The sequence below is a fragment of the Dermacentor silvarum genome, chromosome 9 (assembly GCF_013339745.2).
Source record: "Dermacentor silvarum isolate Dsil-2018 chromosome 9, BIME_Dsil_1.4, whole genome shotgun sequence".
Lineage (NCBI taxonomy): Eukaryota > Metazoa > Arthropoda > Arachnida > Ixodida > Ixodidae > Dermacentor > Dermacentor silvarum.
The window spans coordinates 137,508,499-137,522,457 of NC_051162.1; positions in this window are offsets into that span (position 1 = coordinate 137,508,499).

The following is a 13,959-nucleotide window of genomic DNA, read 5'->3' on the forward strand; positions in this document are numbered from 1 at the left end:
TTCAAATTACTATTACAATAAGTGAAAACTCCTGGATATGCATCTGTCAGGCATTTTTATATTTAACAGCCATGGACCTATTTCTGAATCAAGCATTGTGAACCATGGGGGCCTGAAAAATTATTTGAATTAGCATTTATTTCTTGACACTCCAAAATCTATATCTGATGCAGGGACAAATGGCATTGAGTGCCCAGAGGTCCCTGATCCAGCCCAGGAGTGCACAGTGCACACATAAAAAAATGCACATTTGTTCGCAGACAACTTTACTGATTAAACAAAGAATTTTACTTGGTTCTACAGCACAAATGTATCTCTAGTTAAGGTAATAGTATTGTCGAGGTTATACAGAACGAAGTACAATCAATACAAAGTACTTTCAATGCTAAAAAAAAGAAGACAGCAGATGTGTGCGACCTTGGAGCATTACAACACCCATTGGAGCTGAAGGTTTTTTTTTTTCTCGAATGGTTGCACTAAATGTTTCAGTTTCTTGTAATTACATTGCATACTTTTAAAAGTTGGCCGTATATGACTGTTCCGTTTGAAACCTTTGCCCCATGTAATATTTTGGAGCACTTGCTGGAAATCTTTAAAAAGCCAGTGATTCATCAACACATATCTAACTTCACCAGAAAACTTTATGATGTCCTCTCGCCCACCCAATTATCGCTAGATTGATATTGGCTGAGTTCAGAGTTCTCCCAGGGCAGCGAGATAAATTCTGGTTTGTTCGCTAAACACATTCATACAGCTCCGGATCACTTGCTTGCGTAATTTACTGCAATATGATAATTAGTATTCTGTCTTTGAAGCTTACTTACACTGTACCTATACTGCGCCCTTTATTTTTGCCAAATATAAACTGTTTCGTTTAGTTCACCGAGGACATCGCTGAAACTATTTAGGAAACACTTTATGCTGCATGAAAATAGGGGGAGAAAACGACGGCTCAGTATTTGCAGCGCTTATATCTACACCAGGAATGTAAAAATTTTGTCGCACATCACACTTACCATGACCCCTGTCCCCCTGTCCCCTTTCCACGAAATATAAATCTGTTGTAACCAACAGCTATGTCGGCACAATGGGAAGCATGGCTGAAAGAGGCCATATCACCCGCTCTAACACTATAATAAGATTTTTTTACAGAGACTGTTTGAACCAACTGCTTGAACTTCGCACAGAGAGCTTTCATAGCGTACCACCAATTTTGGCTAAATTTGGTCATGGTGGTGTTTATAGTTCTGTCAGGCTAGTGGGATCAATTCTGCTCTCCCCTCATTAGAAAGGCTCATAACATTCTAGAGTGCTTGCATATGTAATTGTGAAAGCCCCAATTACCATCTATTTTGAACTTTACCTACACATTAAATGTTACGTGGTCCTCTGAGTCACAAAACATAAAGAAGCTGCTTCCTTTAGTTCAGTGAGGACACCAGGCAAACCCAATATATCACTCATGAAAAAGGAAAAAAAAAAAAAAAACAGGGTTCAATAATTATTCGTAACGCTTCTAAATAAGTCAGAAACATTAAAGCTTCATGGCACATTGTACTTGAGATGATGCCTATTCTGTCAAAGTATAAAATATCAGGAACGGAGAGTGCTCTTGAAACATTGGTAAACCCAGCTAATAACAACAATGTAATACTTTCTAATACTTGCTTACAGTTTTTCTTTAAAGCTGCATTTGATCAACACGCCATTACTATCGCACATACACTTGGCGTATTGTTTTCCCTGTATTCACAAAATTTCACTTAAGTTGTAACTAAGACAGTGTAGCCATCTATTCTGTTGGAAAATGCGATTTTAACCCATGTATTTTTGGCTTGCCCATATCATGACCTAACTTTCCCCAGATATAAACCATATACCTTGTTTAGCTCACCGAGGACACCGGAGAAACAACCTGTACGCATCCTGTATGATGCACGAGAACACATCGGAAAATGAGGGTTTAATAATTATCAGTAACACTTGCATTTAAAGCAAGAAAGTGAAAGTTTCACAGCGCACTGTGCCTAAACTTACCTATTTTCATGGAATTTCAAGTCTTAGGAATCTGGGAAAGCGCTAGTATGACACCCTGGAACACTTTAATGTGTAACTATCTACAAAGGCTGCAATGAACTTGCACAGAATAAACATATATTGCGCGTCACTCAGAACATTGCTTTATACTTTGAATAAATATAAAAAATATAAACACCGTACCCCACATAGTTTACCAAGTATACTGACTGACTGTCAATGACTGGCTCTTTATTATTTTTGTTCTCGTTTCTTATCCATTCTTCATCTTTCGCTGTCCCCAAGTGTAGGATAGCCAACCGGGCCTGTCCTTGCTTAACCTCCCTACCTTTCCCTTCTCATTTCTCTCTCTCTCTCTGAGGGGGGAAACAACTAATTGCCGTGTATAAAGCATACAAATTGGGAGAAAGTGAGTACTCAGTAACTATTTTTCAAGCACATAAGCAACCTGCACAGTTCAAATTTTCGGTAGACATCACCAAAAGGTGGCCTTCTTTTTTTTCAAAATATGAAGTATCTACTGTTCTTGCCCCTGCCAGGAAACAAGTAATAGTGTAGATCTGATTTAGAAACGACCTGAAAATGAAATTGATAAAATGAGAAGTGACACAGGGGGGCCTTTAGAAAAAATTCAGCTCAGTGTTCTATTGGTATTGAAATGCCCCTGTGCGTTCGACCAAGGTCATTTTCACGAAGATATATACGAGAAGTCGTGATTACACAATGAAATTTTGCATGTTTAGACCTGTAAGTGGTTCGATTACATTTTTGATGGTAATATATATGTAGACTGAAACGCTACGTAGACTATCTTTGGACGGAGTTTCAATAGCTTTTCATAATCCAATGATTCACATGCAGTAAGGCACACCAATCGTTGGGCACGGTTTATTATAATACTTTATCCGGACCTCTCCCCTCGTCCATTGGTTAAATATAGCAAGCCGATTGTTCTTTTTTTGTATATGGTTAGGGTGGTCCCAAAAACGGGGCATGATGCAAGTAGTGTAAGCAGAAATTTGTTACGGCGGGAATTATCTAGCGCCAGGATTTCTGCGTAATGCGAGTGTGTATGGTGAATGCCGCGCGTAGCCCGGTAGTGCTCGTCACGTGGAGGCACAAAAGACAATCCTCGCTGCCCAAGCATGGGATACGTAGTAAAGAAAAGCATTACTTAGGTGGTCCCTCTATGAGGAGAGAAAATCTTGCTTCAGATGTAGTTTTGTTGCACTTTCCAGCGTGTAGCTGAAAGTGCCACTTTCAAAAGCGAGGGGGCAAATGGCGTACTTTGCCCCCCCCCCCCTCCTCACTTTTGACAGTGGGGGGCAAGTGCCCCCCCCCCTGGTAGATACGCCTATGCACGTGATGTCTTGCAACATCTTAGGGTTTACGTTTATATGATAAAACCGTTGAATATCATGTGCTCTTCTATTACCAGGTATGTGTGTGTTTCAGATATTCATGAGCCAACTATGTTTATGTATGCATGCCTGGTATCCTGGGCTATTGTCTCCTGGATTCTGACAGTTTTGTGCGATTGTATAGCTGGTATCCCGAAGCTGGTTCTTAGTCTGGCATTGTATATCTCACTATACAGATGAATCCGGATATATCGAACTCACATATAACGAATTGTGTATATGGAACAGCTGTAAAATCCCCTTGAAAATTTCTGTATAAAATTTTTATTTTTAATCTCGAATTACCTATATACTGCACTTTCTTGTGATCCCCTTCAGGTTCAATATATCCAGGTTCGACTCTAATTAAGTCTGCAAAATCGGCACTTCGTTATGCAGAAACTTTGTTATATTGAAATTAGAACTTTTATGCAAATAAGTACCGTTTCCTGCAGATGTTTCTTACCCCGAAGAGCTATAAAAATGTCCAATTTATCGGGCAATCGTAAACTAATTTCAGCGACAAAGTTGCCTATATAGCCATTGACAGTGATGTCAAAGTATTGCACAACTACACGAAGTAAGGTTCCTAGTTTTTCGGTAGTATAAATTGTTGTCAGGCCCGTAGCCATGAGTTGTTTTCGGGAGGGGCCCACTTGCTGAAAGTCTTGACTGTTGGAGGAAAGCACCTATCTTTCAGTAATTACTTTCGGTAAAGATCAAAATTATGGGAAATCAGGCCCTGGCTACGGGCCTGATTGTTGTAAACATTAGTACTTCAATTAGCAAGTGCGCACACGCAAACATGCACAGATTTCACTCGATGACCATGAACACTCGTTGTAACGAGGCTGGTGTGACAAATAGCCCAAATACTAGAGGAAAGCGAACGCTTCTACTGCCTCTGTGTTGAATGAGTCTCCGAAACGTGCGATTATGGGACCTCCAGGCATTAGCGACGCGCCTGGACAGCCCACATGCGTAGTCCGTGTATGTGGCGCAGCCGTGGCTGCGTGTGCTTAAACACGTTACCGCACGCGATATTGAAAACGCGTGTAACCAACTTTGTTATATTGGAGTTCAAAATAGATTGTGTTCAGTCTATAACAAGTTCAAGAAATATTTCGTTATGTAGCAAATTTCCATTCTATTTAAGTTATTTATAGCGAGGTTTAACTATTATATATAGCGCAAGGACCCCGCAAGGCGGCCAGTCGCCATCGTGGCCATTGAAGATAATGAATGTGCATAGTTGACCTAAAGCTGTAACAAAAATTATCGAACCTAAGAAGCCTTAATGTCCCCATCTCCTGTGGTGGTCGAGGTGGACACAGGCAGCCAGGGTTAGCAGACCCTTGAACTGGAACCTGCAAAAGGAGCTTTAGATGATGATTTAATGCTATTTCTTTGAAACAGGGTGGTGACAAATGATCACCTAGCCTCCTTGATTTAATCAGGTATGCTATACATGTTTTTATTGTGATAGCAATTACATGGACACTCCAAGCGCATTTCTGCTGTCGTCGTCGCTGTGAGTTTCCATATAAAGTCCAACGGCGATAAACTCGCCGCCGCATGCCGTATGCTGCATGTGCGAGTGAAAAGCGCGCGTACCTCGCGCGCTTTCTCGGAGAGCGAACGCACGGCGGAGAGCAAACACGACGTCTCCGGTCGTGCGAAAGGCCGTGGGGCGATAGGAGGGAGGGAGGAGAGGCGCTGTTTAGCTGCAGCACTAAATGCGTATCTTGCGACCGGGCGCAAGGGGAACTGGCGAATCAATATCCCACGCGAAAGGCAGCTCCACGCGAATCAATATCCCCCGCGAAAGGCAGCGCGGGAGGGAGGGTGCGCGGCTTCTACTCTGCCAGGAACTGCGTACTTTGCGCGGCTGAGGGCTGTCGCGCGCACCGTATCTTGAAAGCGATTTCCACACGGCTCTGTCCTTTGTATGCGATGTGCTTTCGCCGCTCAGTTTCCGTTGAAGCGACAGACCACAAGAACCTTCGGTCACTGCTCCTGCCGCGCTTGCGCACGCCAGCGTTTTGACAGTGCTTGTCTGCAGTCATCGAGTGTGATCTATCCATGTTTGCTATAGCGCGCTGACACCATGCTTGTTAATTCAGTTAGTAAGCGAATGTGTCAAAGTTTATGCAGCCCATAAAACTACTATCCCTACTCCGTATACTCTACTAGTAAATTTGCTATCGCAATTGATGGTTCGCCTTTCGGGCGAAACTGCGACTTTTACATGCGAAATATTTCTTGGCAAACATTTGCTACTTTGACAGTATCTATCTATCTATCTATCTATCTATCTATCTATCTATCTATCTATCTATCTATCTATCTATCTATCTATCTATCTATCTATCTCTATCTATCTATCTATCTATCTATCTATCTATCTATCTATCTATCTATCTATCTATCTATCTATCTAGCCGCCTACGTCTTTGTGCTCTCACGGTGGTTTCATTAACTTCGTATGCATGTACCAAAATTGGTATACTCTGACGAGTATATGACGAACATAAATGATGTCGTGACATGAAGACATGCGTGTCATGTAGGTCATGAAACAGCCGCCTACGTCTTGGTGATCTCATGGTCGTTTCGTTAACTTGGTAGGTACCAAAATTTGCATAGTATGACGAACATAAATGATAGCTCATGACATGAATTTCATGACATGCATGTCATCTAGGTCATGACAATGATCCAGCGAAAAAGATTAACACTCAAAAACCACTGGAATGGGTTCGGACGTGGGCACTACGTGAAGGAAACACTAAATGATGATGGTAGAAATCATAGTCATGAGCATGACTCAGCAAAAATGACAATGACACAGCGAAAAAAACATTAGCACTCAAAAGCCACTGAAATGAGTTCTGACGTAGGTACTAAGTGAAGGAATCGCTAAAGGTTGATGGTAGAAGTCATAGTCATGACAATGACTCAGCGAAGAAAGATGAACACTCAAAAGCCACTGAAATGGGTTCTGACGTGCGCACTAAGTAAAGACTAAAGGATGGTGATAGAAGTCATAGTCATGAGCATGACTAAGACTTTCGCCTTAAGGTCTCTTAGGTGTAGCTAGAAGGACTCCTGAGGACTTATGACATGAATGTCATGACATGCGTGTCATGTACGCCATGAAAGAGCCGCCAACTACGTCTTTGTGCGCTCATGGTCGTTTCATGGTCGTTTCAACATCGAGTCCCACAGGGCGTGGGATCTGCCGGCTTTTTTTATCTCCCTCTCGTTCTCTGTGTGTTTTTAAATGCGGAGCATTTCTTGGCGAACATTTGACACTATCTATCTATCTATCTATCTATCTATCTATCTATCTATCTATCTATCTATCTATCCGCCTACGTCTTGGTGCTCTCATGGTCCTATCGTTAACTTGATATTTACCAAAATTGGCATACTATGACAAGAGTGTATGACGAACATAAATGATAGGTCGTGACATGAATATCATGACATGTGTGTCATATAGGTCATGAAACAGCTGCCTATGTCTTGGTAGTCTCATGGTCGTTTCGTTTACTTGGTAAGTACCAAAATTGATATAGTATGACAATAGTGTATGACGACCATAAATGATAGGTCATGACATGATTGTCACGACATGCATGCCATGCAGGCCATATAACAGCCGCCTAAATTGACAATGACCCAGTGAAAAAACATTAACACTCAAAAACCACTGAAATGGGTTCCTACGTGGGGAGTAAGTGAAGGCAAAAGTAAAGATGATGCTACAAGTCATAGTCATGAGCATTACCCACCAAAAATGACGACTCAGCGAAAAAAAATTAACACTCAGAAACCACTGAAATGGGTTCTGACGTAGGTACTACGTGAAGGAAACAGTAAAGGATGGTGGTAGACGTCATGTCATGAGCACGACTCAGCAAAAAAAAAAGAAAAAAAAAAGATTACCACTAAAAAAAATGTCGCAGTTTCGCCCGAAATGCGAAGCATCAATTGCGATAGCAAACTAGTAGAGAGCTATTCGGAGTAGGGATAGTAGTTTTATCGGCTGCATAAACTTTTGTCATCGCGCTTTGTCAGTGGTTAGGGCGACGGTCCGCGCGCGTTATCAACGGGATCAGCCGGCCGTGAGCGGCGGATGATAAGACTAGTATGAGATAAGTCATAAGGCATCGCTACAAAATCGCGGCCCAGTTCCCCTTGCGCCCGGTTGCAAGATACGCATTTGGTGCCGCAGCACAGCGTATGCGCACCACGAATGTGCTGGTTGTGTGCCACTTTTCAATGAACGCCTTTCAGGCCAACGCTTTAGCTAGCTGCTCCATGAGTGCTCAGGGTACGTATGCGCCGCTCTTGAACGAACCTCTCGCCATCTTGGGTCCCTGATCGTGTGCCACTGAGTGTGGCAAGCGAGGGAACAGTTATCGGCATTCGCAGGCACCGGCGTACCACGCTTCTCGTCTAGGAGGCCACGCGCGTACTTCTCGGCGGCGCCACTAGATAGCGCAGCGCGTCCAAAAAAGATTAGGGAGCCTACATGCAAGCTCTGCTTTAGGGTGGTGACAACTCCAAAATTGTGAGTGCTATTTACCGCCAAATTTGCTGAGTAGCCATTTTGATTCCCAATTTCGCTAGAAGTCGCGGCGCATTCCGGCCTTCTTTTTGTCACGCTCTGATATTTTGGCACGCGATCTATTAAATTTCTTTAATTTAGCTTTGCGCCAATGCGCACACGAAACTTGCATACATCTTTAATATACTAGTTGCCTTTTCCTTTTATTTTAACACATCAAGCTTATTTTTTTCCATAGCATACAAAGCAACAAGTTATGAGGCACCGTGGCGTGCTCGTGGTAATATTTTCTCACGCCAAGAATGTGAACTGCATTAAACATTGTCGTTGCCTTCCACTTGTACACACTATATAAAGGGCGTTTTCGAAGTGTGCTGTAATAAAAACTGTGCTTACAAGCCTGTTTAACTAAAATGTAGACATGCCATGCACTGCTCTCAGACACGCTATGGGTCTTGGCTGCTGAGGCCAAAGCTTATTTTAAAAATTGAATTAGTTTCACGGCAGCAATGGTTGCGGGAAACGTGGTCTGTTGGCTGGTCTTTTCGCCATTTTGATTCTCACATGCTATATCTGGCGGAAAATTTTACCCGCCAATTTAGCTGGCGGTGGCAAGTACCCGTCTCAGTGGAACACAGAGTTGGAACCGGTGCTGGCGCAACAGAGTGCGCTGCGGAACCGCGGTGCTGGCGCAACAGAGTGCGCTGCGCCGCGGACGGCTTCGGTTGTCTCCATGGTTGTTTGCCTTGACACCTTTTCCGTCGAGGTAATCCAGGGATCTGATGGGCTCACGTCCCTGACGACCGACTTGGCTGTTTGTGTGAAGCGCGAAATAGCACGGTGTGTGCCGCTCCACAGTGGCCCCCTTGTACGGGAAGGACCGTTGGCCCAAACCAAAGCCCCCCACCCAGTCAGCCCGGGTAGCGGGGGGGGGGGGGGGGGGGGTTTGTCGGGGTCAATGTACCGAATGATGCTGGGTTGATGAGTACATGTACGCTCTGGGGCGCGGTACCTACGGGTGCCAAGTCCCCTTCACATCTGACAACGGCACCCTTACAAAGGTTGTCGCCACCCTAAAACAGCGCTTGCATGTAGGCTTTCTAAGAAAGATGCGTGAGAGTGGAGCCCCGCTGACGCAAAAAGCGCTTCTCGGCGTTCGCACGCACCGACGTGCCACGCATTTCGATGGCCACGCGAAATGGCGCCGATTGTTGAATAGCGAAAGAAGAGCCCCGCTTTAGTACACGCCTCATACATAACTAGTTTCGACGGTGAGAATACGTTGTGTCGCTATATTGATGCAATGCTAATACATTACCGTCAACATCGTGAGATGGGTTCTGCGCTGCAATTTTTTTTTTGTTTCCACTTACCCCTTCCTCTGTGCGAGGTAGCAAACTGTATATAGAGCTACCGGTTAACCTCCCCACCTCTCGCCTTTCATTTCTATCTCTCTCTCTCGCGTGCTGATTTTGCACATTTTGCACGCAAGCCGCTCTAGGCTGCTTCCACACGCTTTTCTGAGGTTGGTGCTTTTCTGCTTTTACTTGCTAACGCAACCGTCACTATATACCGTCAGCCATGGTGTTTAGCAAACAGCCAAAAAAGTACCTTCAAGTCTTATAACAGCGGAGCTGTTTAAACCGGCCGTAACGTGTGCCGCCTATCAATGCGTTGCCTAGCAACCACCTCGCGGAGCGCCAGCTCGGGAGAGAGAGAGAGAGAGAGCGCGCGTCGCGTGCTATGCTCGGAAGAGAGAAAGCGAAATCAGCGAGAGAGAGAGAGAGAAACATTGTAGCAGCACCAGCGAGGCAACGAGCACCAACGATTAACGCGCAGAGGTGCTGCCGACGCTATCCACGCTTCTCCGTTTCCCCGCATTAGCGCCGAACGTTCGCGGTGTCCGTGAGTGCAGCAGGCGCCTCTGGCGGCGGCTTGGCCGAGCTCACACCAGCTGCGCACTACTGCGCATGCGCCGTGACGTCATCTCGACGTGTCGTCTGCTGCGCGCCGCCCGTACACTGTGCATAGCTTTCGCCCCACTTCCCCTACGTGTGCTCGGACTGCAAGTGCTCCGCGAGGCGTTCCCCGATGCCACGGACCACGAGGAAATGCTGATACACCTCGTATAACTTAGCATAACTTCGTATAGCCAGGGCCAGCTAGGAACCGACCAGCTCCGCTGTGTCCGCCTTACGACACTATAGTGCAAGCTACCCCGAATTTTTTAGAGCAGTATAGGAGCAGTATATGAATTTAGGTGCATTGTTGCATCGCCGCTAAGTAGAACATTACGCATTTTACTCTTTGCAACAACATCAGCATTTCGCGTGGGAAAACTGTAAAACTACCTGGTTATACGCACATTTCGTCCAAACTTGCCAGTATACAGTCTTTAATGCCAAGAGAAGCAACATTGAATCTAGCAGTTTTTGGCAGATGACGTCATCCGTACGGAATATTTGTTAGTGGATTATTTGCGGGAGCACAACATATGCCGAGCATCTCCGACCACGCGGGCCCTTGCTCTGTAATACGTTCCTGATGGTGATACGTCTGTGTTTGAATTGCACTGATTGTTGGCATATGCCATGCTCAAGAGTGCATGATGAGTCTGCTAAAATTAGAGTTTATGTGGTTTCTACAGACGGCAGTAACGATAGCCAAAAACAATGTCACAGTTTCGCCCTAAGGGCGAAGCAATGAATGCGATAGCAACACAGCAATGTCATACGAAGTAAGGTGAGCGGCTTTGGTAGCAATATGAATTGTAGTAAACATGAGCTGATTAAGTAAGCAGGTGTGCTGCGGCGTAAGTAGACCGACATGAAGAGAGACTCGATGACCACGAGAAGGCGCGTGTGAAACGGTGGTGTTGATGAGAAGCGCTTCCCGTGGGCAGCGCGTGCGAAAGGACACACCTGTAGCGCTGCACTGCCGACCCGGGCAGCATTGCATGTGTAGCGTGCGTTGGAAAATGTGGCCCGACTATTACAAACTGAATGAACAAACGTGGTGTGAGCACGCACAAACAAACACGAATAGATCACACTGAATGACTGCAGAAAACGACTGTCAAAACGCTGGCAGCAAGCATACGCCGCAGCGGGCGAAGGTACGTGCGGTCTATTGCTTCGACGGAAACTGAGCGGCGAATGCACGGCGCATAAAGGTCAGAGCCGTGTGGAGATAAGAGACGGTGCGGACGAGCGACGAGCGCGTTTGTTGGCAGAGTAGAAGTGCCCCCCCCCCCCCCCCCGCTCCCTCCGGCGCTGGCTTCCTGCTTCCTTGCTAGCGCGTGGGAGATGAGTGCGTTCGCTCTCCGTGATAGCGCGCGTCCCCGCACGCTTCCGCTCGGGCATACGGCACGCGGCGAAGATTTTATCTATAGGGAACCTCACGGCGACGGCGACGCCGACGGCAGAAATCCGGTTGAAGTGTCCATATTATTGCTATCGCAATAAAACAGCTGTATACAACATTCAGCTTACCGAAGACTCGGGCTTGTTCGAGAGCAGACTGCTTTCACCCGCTGAAGGGTGAAACAACTTGGTGCAACAGCGGCAAGTTAATTTCAGATACTTGTACATTACGGAATGTGCTGCTGTACGATTGCATAGCTTTTTGTTTTGGAAATGTGATGATGGGTAAGAAAAATGGCATAGCGGCAGTGCCAACAGAAGGGCATGAAAAATTATATGTCCATGCCATTTGATTAACATTTCAGTGGAAAATGCAGGATCAGGTTTGCCATATAAGGCGGACGAAGTCGTGGGCGTCTTTTTTTTTTATTTGAGAAAGAGTGCCAAAAGACAAAGTGCCCTTGGGCAGCTTATATGTAGAGTTACGAAAGAAATTAGCGTAGCTTGCACTGAAGGCGCAATTGATGCTAAAGAGACAGCGGAGCTGATGGGCACCTAGCTGGTCCTCGCCTTTGGGCTAGGCTAAGCACTACCAAGTCATCCCCAGCATTTTCCGGAATTTATTGATTATTGATCGATTAGCCATCGATGGGCTATCGATTGACCATCGACAGGTATTGGCTACGTGTTTGGGCTAGGCTAAGTACTACAAAGTCATTCCCAGCATTTTCCGGAATTTATTAATTATTGATCGATTATATCGATTAGCTGTTGATTGGCTATCGATTGGCTATTGATGACTGACTAAGCTTAAGTAGTCCCAACCATGCTTAACTAGACCACAAGCTAGACTTACCCAAGCTCAGCTTCGCTAGTTCACAGGGGTATGTGCCATTGCGCTTGAGCCCTTTCTGCACTACCGCCAGGATCGGCTCACATTTTTTGTGGACGACTAACGGATTAACGGCCGACTTAAAGAGCTCGGCTGTTAAAAATTCTGAAACAGTGCAAAAATAATGGCATTCGTTTGGAAAATACCTGGAAGGTTATACTTATCAGTGGGCACCTCAGAGCTTTTTTTCCTTCGGGATGTGAAGAAAGACGTCACATGTACCCATTTTCATGCTACAACATTAGGCAGTTTTATCAGAGCGCCGCTTACGCTCCGCTCCGCTCAGATTTCATGCTCTGAGATACGGCAGGTAACTTCTTAGATTTCGCATTTGATAAGCGCGTCTTGCCGAGACGCGAGCGACGCGCTATCAACTCGGCTGCAAAACGACCACGAGGCCAAGTGGACACGCTGTCACGCTCCGCTCAGTCGGCTTTGTAGCGGAGCGAGGGATGCGGTCTTCGTTCCGCTGCCGGTATGAGCGTTGTGCGCAAGCACAATAGCGTTCCCGCTAAGCGGTTGTGTGGCCTTTGCTAGCATATGCCGGTCTGAGCGGAGCGGACAGCAAGCGCTCAGCTAAACACTTTATTCTCAAGGCTCCAGCGGCGTCAGCACACTTCTAATAATGTACTAATTTGAAAAGCGGTGATAGAGCGCTCCCTTGGCGGCACTTGACGATTCCCAGTGCTGGTGTAAAAAAAGCAGGGAAGAGATTGATACGACCGGATCCGTTACAGTCACAGGTAGAGAAATTTTGAGGAAAGAAAATTATTTTAGAGATTTATACAAAAATGCTTGAATGAAAAGCATGTACAGCATACCCAAGTAACTCAAGCAGGCTAGGTGACTATTTGTTACCGCCCCGTTTCAAAGGGGATGCCAATAAATCATCATCATAATGCTTTGAGTGTAAACAGACAACCAGGAGTCATATCAAGAAGAAAGTGAGAAAAACGGACAGTAAATTGGTTGTAAAGGATGGAAAAGTTGGAAATTAAAAAAAGACCATGGATATTTACAAGGATGAGAGTAAATCAGAAAGGAAAATGTGTTTAATTGATAACAAAGAGAGCCGTGCTTTGCTATTTGAGACGCGAGCTAGTTGCCCAAGGACGAAAACATAACGGAGCAAAAATATTCGCAATAGGATGAGGCATGTGTCAGCTGCAGCAAAAAGCCGGAGTAAGTTCGGTACGTCCTAATGGAATGCGAAGGCACCCAGCGATTGAGGCCCGTAGGTAATGTCGCCTTCCAGGATTGCTGGGATTCATAACGGATGGAAGCATTAACCATGTGGCCGTCGAGAGTAGAAGAGACGTTTAGAGTGTTGGTGGAAAGAAAAGCAGGGAAAGGGTTGATAAGACTGGATCCGTTATACAGGCATAGGTAATTGTACAAAATAGACATAGAAGCTTTAAGGAAGAGATAAATGTTTAAGGGTATGTAAAAATGCTACAGACTGACATATAGGTGACTACCTGTCAGCGCCCTGTTTCGAATTGGATGCTAATGAATCGTCCTCATCGTGCAAATATAACAAAAATTCCCGATGTGGTTTTTAAGGAGACGTGTGGGTCGAACGCTAGACTGATCGGCTTTATTGCGATATCAATTATAGGGACGCTCGAGTCGCATTTGAGCTGTTGGCGTTGTCGTGCTGTCCTGCTATCGACTACGAATGTGCGGCTCGCG